Source organism: Lissotriton helveticus, chromosome 1_1, assembly GCF_964261635.1.
Source record: "Lissotriton helveticus chromosome 1_1, aLisHel1.1, whole genome shotgun sequence".
NCBI lineage: Eukaryota > Metazoa > Chordata > Amphibia > Caudata > Salamandridae > Lissotriton > Lissotriton helveticus.
The window spans coordinates 1,614,239,929-1,614,255,542 of record NC_136057.1 but is presented as its reverse complement, the minus strand read 5'-3'; the positions used below and the strand labels follow the sequence as shown (position 1 = coordinate 1,614,255,542).

The following is a 15,614-nucleotide window of genomic DNA, read 5'->3' as shown; positions in this document are numbered from 1 at the left end:
GGAGGCATGCTTCGTTATGATCAAGTAGTTGAAGTGCATCATCAATGATGTGTGTCATGGCTGATTCCGTGCTGTGATTTGCACGGAAGCCGAATTGGTGTTTATTTAGGGGGTTGAAGTGATCGATATGTTTTGTCAGTTGGTGATGAACACATTTTTCCAGAAGTTTGGCCAGAGTGGTAATATTGGTGATAGGGGGTTAGTTGTTTAGGTCCCTGGGGTCAGCTGTGGGTTTCTTAAGGATAGGAGACACCACCCTACCTTTAGGGCGTCCGGGATGCAGCCTTGTCGAAGTGAACTGTTGATGATCTTGGTCCATATGGATAGTAGCAACGGTGCAAGATCTTTGACCGCATTTGCGGGGAGAGGGTCAGTGAGGTGATTGGAAGTCTTCAGGACACTGAGAAATTTGCCTATAGCTTCTTCCGAACAGGTGTAAAAGTATGACCATGTTGTGTCGTTTTTCAAGGTACATTTTTTTGGGATTTGTTGAGAAGTGGTAGGGGGGAGGATTTGGTGAGGGGGCAAGAGTGGGAGATTAGGTCCTTGAGGAGATCTTTTTTGATGTTCTCCGTCTTTAGGTTAAAGTGGTTAGAGAAGTCATCACATGATGGTTGTGGATGAGTTAGATCTTGTGGCCGTTGAGGTTGGTCCTTAGATTGTGTTTTGATTAATTCAAACAATTGTTCGGGTCGATTTTTTGCCTGGTCAAGTTGTTGGCTAAAGAAGTCTGCTTTAGTGCGTTTGACCTTACGAAAATAGGCATTTCTCTTTCTTTTAAGAGTCAGGAGTAGCTTGGCGAATGGTACTGATCTTCAGTTGCGTTCGGCAGTTCTGAGAGAACGTCTTTCCTCGTTAAGGAGACCATTGAACCAGGGTTTAGAATATTTCGTGGAGACTCTCTTTAGTTGCAGGGGCGCAAATTCGTTAATTATAGATGTCATGGAGGTTAGGTAATAGTTGGTGAGGTAAGTAACATTGGAAGTTCCAGCAGGGGGTAGTAGTGAATTCTTGCTAGAGGCGGGTAACATATTTGGGTTGAGCTTTTTCCAATCCCTTTTCCATACCTTAGGTTTTGTATCTTGGGCAGAGGAGAGCTTGATTGTTTCGTTGATGCAGAAGGTGATGATGTGATGGTCAGACCAATCACACGGGAGGATCGATTCAAGATGGATGGAATCATTCTTAGAGATTATTAAGTCCAAAATTGCGCCTTTATTGTGTGTCGGGCTGTTGCATAGTTGATTGAGGTCTAAGGCGTTGAGGAAGTTTTTGAGGCTGTTGACCACTGTGTCGTTAGGGTCGTTCCAGTGGAGGTTAAAGTCACCCAGGAAAATGTGTGTCTTTCGTCGACCAGTGAGTGATGTGATCAGGTCCATGAGGTGTTCTGTGAATAGGAGGTTGTCGCCAGGTGGGTGATAGATGATGCGGAGCGAGCAGACAGGTTTACCAGTACTGCTGATGTCGAGGCTGATGTATTCACAGGCAGGGAGTAGCGAGGGTAGGGTTCTGTTTATTGTGATGTCGCTCCGGTGTATGCACACAATGCCACCTCCAGTCTTGCCTCCCAGCATGTCTAGTCTGATGATGTCATAGTTAGGGGGAACCAAAATGTCGATGAGGGGCGAGGAAGAATCTGTAAGCCATGTTTCAGTGAGAATGATGAGGTCAAGGTTAGTCGAGATAATTAGGTCGGCTATGTCAGTCACGTGTTTCGATGCCGATCTGCAATTCAGGATCGTGCATTTAAGACGGGGTGGCAGGGGAGGGGGTGTGTTCCTGGATAAGTGGGACTTTACAGAGATTATTGATGGTGATTGCTCTGTTGTGGTGAGCTAAGGGCCTGTGAGGGGTTGAGAGGATAGTGGGGATGAGCATGTGAGTGGGAGGATCGGGGATAGTAGGGGGGGTTCGTAGGAGAGCAGGAGAGAGAGGAGATCGGACTCGGAGAGGTGGTTGTTGGTACGCGACGGGCGGGAGTGTCGGTTATGGGAGGGTACCGTTATCCACATGGGAGCAATGTGTTTCATGTTGCAGTGGGGGCGTGTGGGGGACTTGTTAGTATTGTTGGATCTTGGGAGCCAAGGATGATTCGATAGCATGATTTTAAACACTTTGAGGTCTTCTTTGATTAGAAGGAGTGTGGACATGATCCCATTGAGTCTAGTGTCTGCTGGTGTTATGGTGGGGGGGGAGATGCGCTAGGTGTGTATGTTTGGGGAGTCAGCTGGTTGGGTGAGTGTGTTGGTGCCAGGGTGCGTGTGTTCGACTGTGCAGCTGTGTGTGTGTGTGTGTGGTAGGGATAGTGATGTAGGTGGTTGGATGGAGGATTTGCCAAGTTGGTGGTCAGGAGTGGGTGGTGTGGGGAGAGGTATAGGTTGCTAAGGGGGTGGACTGGTGTCTGTGAGGTCGAGGGATGGACCGTGGCGTGCGGGGGACAGAGCTGTGGTGGACTGTTTGGCATGTGTCAAGTCCACGAGAGGTGTGATATTGCGAGTAGGGGAAGGAGGGTGACATGAGGTGGTTCCCGTAGTGGGTTCCGTTGCTAATGGGGATGGGTTGAGCTGTATGGAGCCGATCATTGTTGTGCTGTTGTGAGGAGTGGCTGGGTTGGAAAGCGAGATGAAGAGTTGGGGGATGGAGGGGGAGTAGGGGTGGTGGAGCTGAGGTCAGAGAGGTAACCGTGGAAGTGTGAGGTGCCAGAGTGGTCTCAGCCATGTTGTGAGGAGTGGCTGGGTTGGGAGGCGAGGGATGGAGAGGGAGTAGGGGTGGGGAGCTGAGGTCAGAGAGGTAGCCGTAGAAATGTGAGGGGCCAGAGTGGTCTCAGCCATGATGGGAGGGGGAGGCGTGAGCTGGTTTGGTGTGGTGCTGCTAGTTTTGTAGGTGGGGGTGGATGACCGGGTAACTGGGATGAGGTAAGCAAAAGAGTCTGAAGAGTCAGATTCTGAAGAGTGAGAAGCCTGAGATGGACGGGAGAGGAGGGGGGGCTAGTGCTATATCAACTCTAATAGTGCTGGGGTGAGTGTAGGTGGGTAGTGGAGCAGTTTGCGGTTTGTCCACTTGTTTTTTGATGATAGAGAAGATGTTATCTAGGAGGTTTAAACTACGGTCAGAGGCTTATATGAGGATGGTACCGTTGTTATAGATAGTGATTGTTGCTGTAGCTTGAAAGAGTTGGGAAGGGGCAATATAAATAGCTAGACCGTGAGCCGATTTTCTAGTGGAGGAAATAGGAAAAGTGGCTAGGAGAAGTTTCCTCCACTGTGCTCTCCGTTTGGTGTGGAAGATGATGTCGCTGGTTGAGTGTCTGTTGCGCGGTGAGAAGTAGGGATCGGCGACGAGTGTTTCAGGGTGTGATTTGATGAAGTTGTGTTTGAACCGTTTGGCCGATTGTTTTGAGAGGCCAGGTGGGTAGATGATGTTGTGTGTGTGAATAATGTGAATAAGCTGAAGCGCCAACTATAGCGCTTTCAGCCATCTTTAAAGTATTTCTTCTGACCAATTCAGTCCAGGATTGGTTATTTAGGTTCAGATGGAAACTTAGATTTTTAATCAACCTTCGCCTGCTGTAACCAGTGGTTGCCCCTACAAATTGACATTGCTTCTGTCTTAGATTTTGATTCCTGACAGTACCCCTCCACAAGGGGGGTTCCCCAGGATCCGCCTTGAGAGGATTTTGTTCATGAAAGGTTTTCACTAACCTCGGGGCATTCATATCGTAAGATGGTTCCCAAGACCTTTTCTCTGGACCATAACCTTTCCAGTCGACAAAATAGTATAACTTTCTGTATTTCCACTTAGCATCTAGGATTCGTTTTATCTCAAACTCTTCTCCATTTTCAGTTTGAATAGGCTTGGGATGTCTTCTAGGCCTAAGATTTGGTGAGGATCTCTTCAGTAGGGAGACATGATTCTCACTTGAGGAGGCAGTTTTAACCTATAGGTCACTGGGTTTAACTTCTTTTCTACTTCAAAGGGACCTATGAAACGGGGTTGGAATTTTCGATTTCCCTTTAATTTAATTTTTTTGTGCTAAACCACACATTACACCCTACAGAATAATCATCCCCTAATCTTCTCTTTTTGCTGGCATAACATTTGTATATTTCTTTTGATTTTTCTAACTTCTCTCTAGCTGCCTGATGAGGTTCTCCTAAATGTTTGACCAAATCCTTAGCTGCTGCGACTAACACCTCATTAGTGCTGATAATCAAATTTGGGTGTCGACCATAGTTGAAATAGATTGGAGAATGACCTGTAGAGCTATTCTGTCAATTATTGTGTGTCCAGTCCCCTTCTTGATCTAACAAAAACAGCCTTAGATACTGCTCAAGCTCTTGATTTGCCCTTTCAGTCTGTCCGTCTGTCTCTGGGTGATAACTAGTGGAGAATCTAGTTTCTATGTTTAACCCCTTGGTAAAAGCCTTTAAGAAATGGGACAGGAATTGAGTGCCACGGTCAAAAATGAGGGCCTTGGGAATTCTGTGTAACCTCACTACATGTTAACTGAATTGTGTAGCTAATTCCTTAGCACTAGGAATGTCTTGCAGGGAAACACATTGAGCCATCTTGGTAAAGGCGTCCACAACAACCAGATTCGTATTGTAGCCCCGACTGGAGGGCAGGTCCACAATCAGAACCATGGTCACAGTGTGCCAGGGATAAGGAGGCATAGGCATCGGCTGTAGTAATCCCTGTGGTGACTGCCGTGTTGGTTTTCCCCGTGTACAGATTTCACAACCCAAAACATATTGCTTGATATCCTTCATCATATTGGGACACCAAAATTGTCTCTTTATCAACTCTTCGTCTTATTAATTCCTTTATGACCAGCCGTCGGGTGATCATGACAGTCATGCAAAATTTACTCTTGAAGTCCCACCGTATGTATGAACAGGGCCCCTCCATTATAAGATAGATCTTTGTGAACTTCATGAGACGGGTCAGACAAAACCCGTTGTTGAAGGTCTTCTGAAGATGGTGACTCTCTTACTTTTCCTTCCAGAGATTCATGAGTGATGGTACCTACTATCTTTCATTCTGGAATGCTCTTCTGGTCTTCTAACTCCGCCCTTTGTCCTTTCGTATCCATCCTGGACAAGGCATCCGCTTTACCGTTCTTATTTCCAGGCCGATAGGTGATCACAAAATTGTAAGACCATCTGAGCTGATGCTGTGTCAGGGTTCTTGCTGATTTTAGGAATTGCAGATTCTTGTGGATAGTATATACTGTTACTGTGTGCCTGGCCCCATTAAGTAATGCCTCCACTCCTTGAAGGCATCTTTGATAGCTAATAGCTCCTTTTCCGTGATGGTGTAATTGATTTCCGCTGGGAGGAGCTCCTGGAGTGATAGGCAACTGGATGTAATTGACCGGTCTTCTTATGCCTCTGGGACAAAACTCCCCTGATTGCTTGGTCTGACGCATCCATCTCCAAATAAAAGGGCTCCAAAGAATCAGCATGGTGGAGTAGGGGGGCCATGGTTAAACTTTCTTTTAAGGGCTGAAAAGCGATTTCAGCCTCAGTTGACCAGGAAACAGGAACACCTTTTCGTAGTAAACGAGTAATTGGAATCACCTTTAGAGAGTTGCCCTCGATGCACCGCCTGTAAAAATTGGCGAACCCAATAAATCGTTGTATCTCTTTAACTGAAGTTAGGTATGGCCAATCCAATACAGCCTTTATCTTGCGTGTATCCATGGTGATTCCTTCAGGAGACAACAAATTCAAGGAAATCCACTGAATTTACGTGGAATGCACATTTTTCAAACTTGACATAAAGACTGTCTTCGCGCAACTTCTCCAAAATTCCTTTGACATGTTCTTGATGCTCTCCTTCGCGCAGAGTAAATAAGAATGTCAACAATATAGACGATGGCACCCTTGTCAATATATTGACTCAAAACGTTGATATTGAAGAACTGAAAAGCTGCTGGCGCATTACAAAGTCCTTAGGGCATCACCTAGTACTCATAAAGACCAAACGTGGACCTGATCGTGGCCCATTCGTCGCCCTCTCTGATCTGGACAAGGTGATATGCTCCTCGAAGATCCAGTTTTGTATAGATCTGAGCTCACTGTACATGAACCAGAAGCGCAGAAATTAGAAGCAAAGGATATCTGTTCTTAACCATCATCCTGTTCAAAGTGCGGTAATCTATACAGGTTCTTAGATCGCCCTCTTCCTTCTTGGGTACAAAAAATAACAGCGAGGAGACTGGGAATTGCGAAGGCCTGATAAACCCGTTCTTCAAATAAGCCTAGATATACTCCTTCAAGAATTTATCCTCCTTCTCTGATAGGACTTAGGGCCATATGCATCAAGGCCAAATGGGTTCGCAAACGCCGAAATTCGCAGAGTTTCGGTGTTTGCAACCTCATTTTTGCAAAATGGCATGTATGAAAGAATTTGGGTGCAAAATAAGGAATCGCAAAATTTGCCATTCCTTATTTTGCGATTGCATTTAAGGAATCGCAAAATTTGCCATTCCTTATTTTGCGATTGCATTTAAGGAATCGCAAATTTTGCGATTCCTTAAATGCAATGTATTAAGCAAAAAAAAAATCCAAAATGCCCTTAAGGAATCGCAAATTACCAAGTTGCGATTTCCTTGAAAAATGCACATTTCAGCATTTTTCAAAATGCCATGTGACGCACATACATGCCCTTAGGGCATGTATGTGCACCACATGTGCACCCATGCTTATTTCAGGGGTGCAACAGAGTGTCCTTTGGACACCCCTGCACCCTTGAAATTATTCTCAATTTGCGATTAGCAAATTGCAAATCGCAAATTGAGATAAAATTCCCATTCCTTCCTATGGGCCTCCTGGCCCATAGAAATGAATGGGAAAGTATTCCTTAATTGCGAATTCGCAATTTGCGAATTCGCAATTAAGGAATATCAAGAAATCGCTAAAAAATTGCGTTTTTCTTGATACATACCATTTTGCGATTCTGAAATAGCGATTTCTTAAAAATCGCTATTACAGAATCGCAAATTGGTTCCTTGATACATATGGCCCATAGATTCTGCTGCATGGAAGGTTTGCCCCTGGTTCCAGCTCAATTTTGCAATCATAGGGTCGATGTGGGGGGAGCTTTTTAGCATCCACCTCACTAAGCCCATCCTTATAATCTTGTTCTATCTTTGGAATTTCTTTGGTATGAATGATGCCCACTGAGACTCCGCTGTCACATAGACTGGCAGATACACTATCGCTTCTCCCAATCAATTTGAGGATTATGCTCCGTTAGTCAGAGAAGACCGAGGATTAGCTCAAATTGCGGTGCGTCGATGAGATTAAACTGCAAGAACTCACGGTGTCCGTCTGGAAGGATGAGTTCCACCTTTTCTGTGTGGCTCACTTTAGGGCCCGGAAGAGAGATTTGTCCCGTCCACTGCTCTCACAGCTTCACTTCTTTCCTTTCATATGGCCTGCAACCCAATCTTGGAAGCGAACTTCAAGTCACAAAAATTTCCGGTCGCTCCCGAGTCAATCATAACCGGAATGTCTGATTGGACGAATGTTCTAAACTTCAATATGACCAGAAGGATCAAATGCGGAGCTGCAGATTGCAAAGTATTGGCACACTCGAACGAAAATCCCTTCTTTTTTCGCCTCTTCTCTCCATCTGCCTGTAATCCAATTCTAAGGCCAAATCGAGAAGGGCGGAAACTTCAGTTGGTCTGTTTGGTATTTGGGAAAGGGCGTCTTTGAGTTCATCATTTAAACCTCTGTAAAACAATGCTGCTCTTTTATTTTCTGGCGAGTTAGTCTTTACTATGAGGTTGTTAAATTGGGCTAAGTACGCCACTAGTTCGTTATTGCCTTGCCTCAATTCTAGTGGTTCATTGTGTGTAGCTTAGCTTTCCACCCTGACAGCTAACAATTCCTTCTGAATAGCTTCTAAGACCCTACCCAAATTATTTAGATCAAACCCGTCGGCCATTTTGTTCAGGTGAGTAAAAGGTTGTGGGCACTTCACTCAGTCAAGAGTCTTACTTGAAGTTTCCCAGGATCTTCACAAGAGCAGAATGATGCTAGATCCCAATGCCTCCCTGAGTTTCTCCCCATGCTCCCAAAGTGTTTTTATGGGAGAATGAAAGAACCTACAGAGGGGAAAGGGGAATTGGGACTGAGAAGAGATGGCCTCGTCTTCTGTTATTTGGTGTCTTCTATTCGCTGTTACTTTTGTTTTGATGTGTTTCTCAGGTACCAGGACACTGTAACAAAAATTACATTCATTACTACATTCTAGCAAGGCTTAACTAGACTGTATATTTTCTACTCATTTAAATTACATACCTCTAGAAGGCTTGGCTATTACCTCTCTTCTGTAATAGTAGTTGATTTTTAATATGCCTCTCTATGGTATTTGTGCGTTGCTTTTTCCTGTAGAAAATAACCACTGTTTAGTAAGATTCTATATTTCCATGCCTCTAATTATAGCTTTATAATGTTAAGCTGAACTAATAACCTTTTCTTTTATGTGCAGGAAGTTCTGGAAAACGGAAAAAACTCAGCAAGAAGCTTAATCTTCAGGTAAGTATTAAAAGAGACTTTTAATCTTTCTGTTTATCACTTTAGTTCTGAATAGTACGTGGTCTATTTGCCTAAGTAACTTTAAGAGTTAATAAATCCTGCTTTAGTAAAACAAAAACAATGTTCATTCTGTCTATGTCATAGTTCATTTTCTTTTTTAAAGTGCTCTTCCAGTCAGACAGTGAAAAGGGACTATCGGTTCAATGATACACAGGAGATAGAAATAGAAAAAATATTGTTGACATAGAAGATATATATGTAGTACAACGTATCAGTTATCCTTTTTTTAATAAAAATATGACATCTATTCATATTGTAGGCAATTTTTACCCAAGTTTGTTGAGCAAATCATAATGGTGATAATAATGATACTAATTCTAATTAAACCGTCCCAAATAATTCTTTGCAAAATTGCACGGTATGTAAATATGATAATATTGGGTTCTCCTACCCATGCTCTTCTATTCAATATTTAACTCAAGGTGTCAGTAATTCTCCTTAATTAAGCCACAGTGGGCATATAATATCTCTAATTCATGCTGTGTTTCTAGCAAATGTAGTAGTCCTTGCAAAGAAAAAATCCTACATGACAGAACAAAGTAAAGCAGTGCCAAACAGTGTCAATATAGGTATACAGCTAGCTATTCATCAGTGTTTAGCTCTTCTGGTATTTTGGATTATAAATTAATGTTTTATTTAGACCCTGTTTCCTCCTCTAGTGCTGGGAAGAATTCTGTCCTCACTGAACAACTGTATCTGTATTGAGACATCTAGCCGCAGATTCCTTACCTTTGAACTTCCAGGCATCAGGCTAGATCCAGAAGATTTTCCGTAGCAGTATCCCTGCTCGCCGGTAGATGGCTTCGGTCGACTATTTGTGACGTCGTCAGCGTCATGTTTGTCATCGTTGTTACATCCACGCCGTCAATAAAACTGCCACTCCGGCGCGCTGATGTCAGTTCTTTTCTTTCCGCGCCAGCCAGTGCTGATCTGTTGAAGAGAGTTACCCCCTGTCATTTTTAACAGACTTTTTTCAACTTTTTATCTACTCCGTTGGTGTGTTTAGGGATGTTGAGTAAGACGACTTCGGGGTTCAAGCAGTGTGGCGCCTGTCACCGCGCCATGTTGGTTCCGGACCCCCATTTGCTTTGTCTGTGGTGTCTGGGGTGCGACCATGACTCCAAGTTTTGCTCCAACTGCCAGGGCATGGCACTGAAATATTTGAGGGAGCGGTCCCTAAAGCCTCTATCTGGCCCGGCGTCCGGCAACACAGAGGTCGCCTTGCCAGTCTCGATCGCGGTCCAGGTTTCGGTCGAGAAGAAGGTCCGAGCACCGATCCGGTAATACGAAGTCCTCTTGGTTAAAGTCGTTGAAATCAGGTAAGAGGCACCACAGAAAGCACTTTGCACCGCCTGTCTAGTGACACGCCAGAGGAACCTCGATGCTCGAGGCCCCGCTCCGCGGAGGTGTTTCCTGGGTCTGCTCTGCGTTGCCCTCCCTTTCTGGGGCCGGGAGCCACCCCGTCCAACTCAAAGAATGACGCCATGTTTGCCATATTTCGGCGGCCTGACCCAGCCAGCGCGCCTTTGGGTCCCGCAGGCTTAGAGGATAGAGGGCCTCCATGGTTCCCGTGCCGGCGGCTCCGGTCCACCACAGCGACCTTCTACGACGCAATGTCCATTGCAGAGGTCCTCGCTGATGCCCACTGGCGGCGCCTCCCCCATCCTCATTCCCAACGACACAGAGCCGTTGGGCGTCCCCTGATGCCGAGACCAGTGCCGACGGAGCTGTACGGCTCAATGCCGTTCTCCCTGCCTTATTCTGCAGGGTTAGGGATGGAGGAAGAGGATTGGGAAGGGGAAAAGGACCCCTTAGAGATCCCGCAACAGCAAGACCTGGACTGGTATGAGGAATTGGGTGACGCCAGTGGTCCGGACACCTCCCCAGACTCTGGCATGTTATCTCCACCTACCCTGGCTACGGAGGAGGGAGTGACTTTTGCCATGGTGGTGCGTAGGGCTGTGGATGTTTTTGACCTGCAGCTTCCTATGGTGGCAGTCAAGACAAATGTCTTGACAGAGGTCCTGCTGCCTGGGGTCTTGAGCTTGGAACTCCTACTGCCTTTCAATGAGGCCTTGACAGACGTCCTTCTGGGGACATGGTCCAAACCCAGCACAGGGCTCCTGTGAAAAGGACGATTGGCAGCCGCCATAGCCCGCACCGGGGGACCCACTTTTCCTCACCAACCACCCCACTCACGAAAGCTTGGTTGTCCAAGCTTCCACGTCCTAAGGTGCATTCCCTTCTGCACCCCCGGACAGCGAATCCAAGAGGCTGGAAAACCTTGGGAAGAAAATGTTCTATTCCACCAGCCTATCGCTGCTGTCGGTGAACATCACATGCCTCTTAGGCCGTTACTCCCATTCTCTATCGGATATGGTAGCGCAGGTGCTACCCAGAGTCTCGGAGGATGACCAGGCTCTACTCTCCCTAGCTATATCAGATGGGAGAGACGTAGCTAAGTTCGCCATCAAATGTGGCTTGGACACGATGGACTTGCTAGATAGAGCGATTTCCACAACAGGTGGAGTGCGTCATCACGCCCGGCTGAGAACATCTGTTTTTTCGTGGGATGTCCAAGCCAACCTCATGGACCTGCCTTTTGATGGCTGCCGTCTCTTTGGAGACAAGGTGAATGCTGCCCTTGAGCGCTTCAAGGACTCGTAGGCCACAGCTAAGTCTTTAGGTCTCACTGCTGCCTTCGGGGCTTCAACCAATGTTCACTCTTTTCGTGGCTATGGATGGGGCTACCAGCCGTGCCAACTGTATTAATGCAAGAAGGGCCCGGCAAGTTCAGCAACTTCTGCAGGGTGCGGATGTGGCCCACCCCTACCTCCTGGGTCAGGGAACCAAAAGTCGGGCCAAGCCATCATCCCCTCCTCCACCACAAAACCATCCTTGTCTGATCCCACAAGACCACTCTCGGCCAGTTGGTGGCAGAATATGCCATCACTTCCGCCGATTGTGCCAAGGGTGCTGCTTCTTCGGTGCAAACCCGCTGCTTCCTTGCTGGTAAGAACCCAGGGGCTGGGAGAGGGAGGGAGGGGTCTGAGGTGCTCACCGGAATGGTCCAGGATGCCTCAATCCCGAGGGCATCCTGTCTGAGGAGGGAGACGGCGCCGGGCTGGGGTAGGGACGGTATAAGCCCTCGCTGCTGGGAGCCGGTGCTGCTTGTGTCCAGGGTTGGTGACTGCACTGCTGTGGCACTAGTGGGCCATGCACGTCTGTAGGAGAGGGCGGTGCGCTCAGGCCTCCTCTGGGTCCCTGTAGAAATGTGATGTTGTCACGTTGCTTTCGCACCTTTCATTGCTATGGATGGGGCTACCAGCCACGCTAACCCTATTCCGGCCAGAGGGCCCACAAGTTCAGCAACTTCTGCAGGGCCGCAGACATGGCTCACCCCGACCTCGTGGGTCAGAGAAGTAGAAGTCAGGCCAAGCCACCATCCCCTCCTCCACAGCAAAACCCTCCTAGTCCGATCCCCCAGGACCACCCTCGGCCACTTTGTGGCAGAATACGCCATCACTTACACCGCTGGCAAAACATCACATCGGACAGGTGGGTGCTGCAAATAGTCTGGAGGGGTTACTCCCTCCCCTTCAAGACTACTCCTTCCTCAATGCCACAGCATACAATCAGCTGACGTAGGATCACCTTGTTGTGCTCTGCGAGGAAGTCAATGCTCTCATGGCCAAGGGAGCCATAGAGAGGGTTCCCCGGCCCGAAGTAGGCAGCGGTTGCTATTCCCGCTACTTCTTGGATCCAAAAAGGATGGAGGCCTTCGTCCTATCCTAGACCTCAGAACCCTCCATTTCTTCCTCAAAAAGGAGAAATTCAAGATGCTCAACCGTGCTCAGGTCCTGTCTGCCCTGGACCCAGGCGACTGGATGGTACCGCTGGACTTGCAGGATGCCTACTTTCATTTTCCCATCCTACCTGCCCATCCTTTCTACCTGCGGTTCACAGTGGGCAACGAGCACTTTCAGTTCACAGTGCTCCCCTTTGGCCTCACTAGTGCCCCTTGAGTGTTCACGAAGGTGATGGCGGTGGTCGCAGCTCATCTGCGGAGATCTGAGATTCCAGTCTTCCACTATCTCGACGACTGGTTGTTGAAGGCAGGCTCATCCCAGGCAGTTGTCTCCCACCTCTAGACGACAGTGAACCTCTTGCATTCGCTGGCGTTCACTATCAACGTGCTGGAGCCGCACCTGACTCTCTCTCAGTCGCTTCCTTTCATTGAGGCGGTTTAGGACACCGTGCAGTTTCGGGCCTATCCTCTTTAACGGCGAGTCCAGGATATTCAGGCCATGATACAGCCTCTATCCTTGATATCGGTGAGACTGACTCTGAGGCTGTTGCGCCTCATGGCCTCCTGCATCCTGCTAGGGACCCATGCACGGTGGCAAATACGGGCTCTGCAGGGGGGCCTGAAGTTTCAAATGAGCACAGCATCAAGGAAACCTCACCGACCTAGTTCAGATTTCAGAGGGCACTGCGAAAGATCTGCAGACGGACCGCGAATGGTTCAAGGGCAAACCCCTCTCCCATCTCCACCCAGATCTCACAGTAGTGATGAACACGTCCCTTTTGGGCTGGGGTGGCCATCTTGGGGAGGTGGAGATCAGTGGACTCTGGTCTCTGGCAGAAGCCAAGCTCCATTACAACCTGCTGGAGCTTCAGGCGATCCAACTGGCACTGAAAGCCTTTTTGCCGTTACTAAAAGGAAGGGTTGTTTAAGTGTTCACAACACTACCGCCATGTGATACTGCAACAAATAGGGCAGAGTGGGGCCGTGGACCCCCTGTCAGGAGGCCCTGCACCTCTGAACTTGGCTGGAACGTCAGGGCATTTCCCTGGTGGTTCAACACCTGACCAGTTCTCTGAACTCCAGGGCAGACAAGCTCAGCCGAAGGTGCCTTGCGGACCACAAATCGCCTCTCCATCCGGAGGTGGCACAAGGTCTCTTTCACCTGTGGGGAGAGCCATGATTAGATCTGTTCGCTTCCAGGGAGAACGCGCAATGTCAGCTGATTTGCGTGTTAGGGCTTCCAAGGCAGCACTCGCTCAGTGACGCTTTTCGTCGTGAGTTGAGCTCAGGCCTTCTATATGCCATTCTGCTCATACCATTTTTGCTCAGAGTGCTCAAGAAGATCAGGAGCAACCGATCACAAGTTTTGTCCAGTATTAGGGGTGTATTTCATAGATTCACATGCTTGAATATTCCCCGTCATCGAAGTGGAAGTCCCACGGTACATACAATAGTAGTAAAATTAATATATATATATATATATATTAAAAAATTATATAATTATTCATATACATAAGAAATGTAGTACATATAAAATATATAACGTAAAGTTAAAAGTACCATAGAACTGAAAAGGCCCATAGAAGCCCTAAAGGGAGAATTCACTTTAGTAACATATCATAGTCATTATAATAGTCCACATTCCAGCCAATCAGGCAACAGTACCCTCTAGAACCTTCTCCTCAGAAGCTCAAGCCCTCAGATTTTCTACCGCACGTCGTGTGAAGGGAGTCTCCCTGAGCTCTGCTCAGTTTCTTCAACTTATTTGCTCATTTCTACTGTCAAGATGTCTACAACTAAAAAATCTCTATTTAGACCTTGTTCATCCTGTGGAAAACTTCGCCTTTTTCATGAAGATCCTCACAGTAAGTGTATTTACTGTCTTTATCCGGACCATGAAGTAAAGAACTGCAAGTTTTGCAGGACCTTCTCCTCAAAGACTTTGAAGGATAGAGAGGCCCGTCTCCTTCTGTGGCTACAGAAGTTGAAGACTTCCGAAGATCCAGTTTCGGACATGGAAAGCGTGTCTTCTTTCCATTCTAAAGCCTCTCTCCAGCCTGGGTCAGAGACTGAGATGCCTTCTCCTTTCCTGAAAAGAAAGAAGCTCGTTGACGCTTCAAAATCTGTCTCCCCACGGGATTTGCTAACCTCCACGCCTACGGGACCTGGTTCTCTGGCATCGCAATCCCAAACTGTGCCCTCGTCATCTAAAACGGGCGGCAGCTCATCGACGGGACCGACGACGCGTCCGTCGACGACTACGAGATCCGTCGACGCTGTACCAACGTTGACAACAACATGTTCTATGTCTACGAAGACAACGACTACGTCTACCTTGTCGTCGACGCTCCCAGAGGTGAGGCCTATTTCCTCTATTCTCAAGATATCGTCGACGGCCGTTAAACCTGCCTCGTCGACGCCTGTGACTAAGAAGCGTCCATCGTCGACGGCCACATCTTCGTCGACAGCCACATCTTCGACCTCGTCGACGGCCAAGTCCTCGTTGACGGCTAAGACCTCGTCAACGGCCAAGACCTCGTCGACGGCGAAAACCTCGTCGACGGCGAAAACTTCGTCGAAGGCTACCAGTTCATCGACGGCGACATCCTCGTCGATGGTGCTGTATATGTCGATGATTCCACCTTTGTCAACGGCTGTCTCGTCGACGGCGATATCCATGTCGAAAACTTCCTCTTCGTCGACGATTCCGTCGACGGCACGCAAAGCTACGTCAACGAAGACAAAGGAGAAGATATTATCTCCGTCGACGGCTCCATTGCCATCTACGTTTGTTTCCACTGCCACCTCGTCGACGGGACCGTCAACGACACACCATTCACTCGGTACTGCAACTACTTTCACGGTGGTCACAGCTTCAGTGGTCAAACGCCCAGTTCCTTTGAGTCCTATGACTGAAACTCTTCCAACCCAATTATTTGAGTCTGCAGAAGACAATTCTGATGACGGTTCTTATGCGAATGATGTTTTTCGTCCTGCATCCAGTCCATCTGAACTCAACATAAAGTGCCAAGAAGATGATGAGGAGTATGAGGAGGATGGGTGTGCTCTTTTTCCTGTCCATGATGCTCGCCTGGAGCCACCTCATGAGGAACGAATGACTCAAATACCGTCTTCTTTGGTGACCAACCTACAGAATATGTTAGATGATTATAATCGCAGGTTCCCTCCATCTACGC

General features: G+C 47.5%; 1 long non-coding RNA gene across 9 annotated transcripts in view; it reads left to right on the top strand.

Moving 5' to 3' along the window:
• LOC144829232 (uncharacterized) overlaps nucleotides 1-15,614 on the top strand; it is an 814,902-nt gene that overhangs the window by 279,942 nt on the left and 519,346 nt on the right. For all 9 annotated transcript variants that reach the window (XR_013610616.1, XR_013610612.1, XR_013610614.1 and 6 more), the window contains exon 2: nucleotides 8,503-8,549. This is a non-coding gene — a long non-coding RNA (uncharacterized LOC144829232). The remainder of the gene's footprint in view (nucleotides 1-8,502; nucleotides 8,550-15,614) is intronic.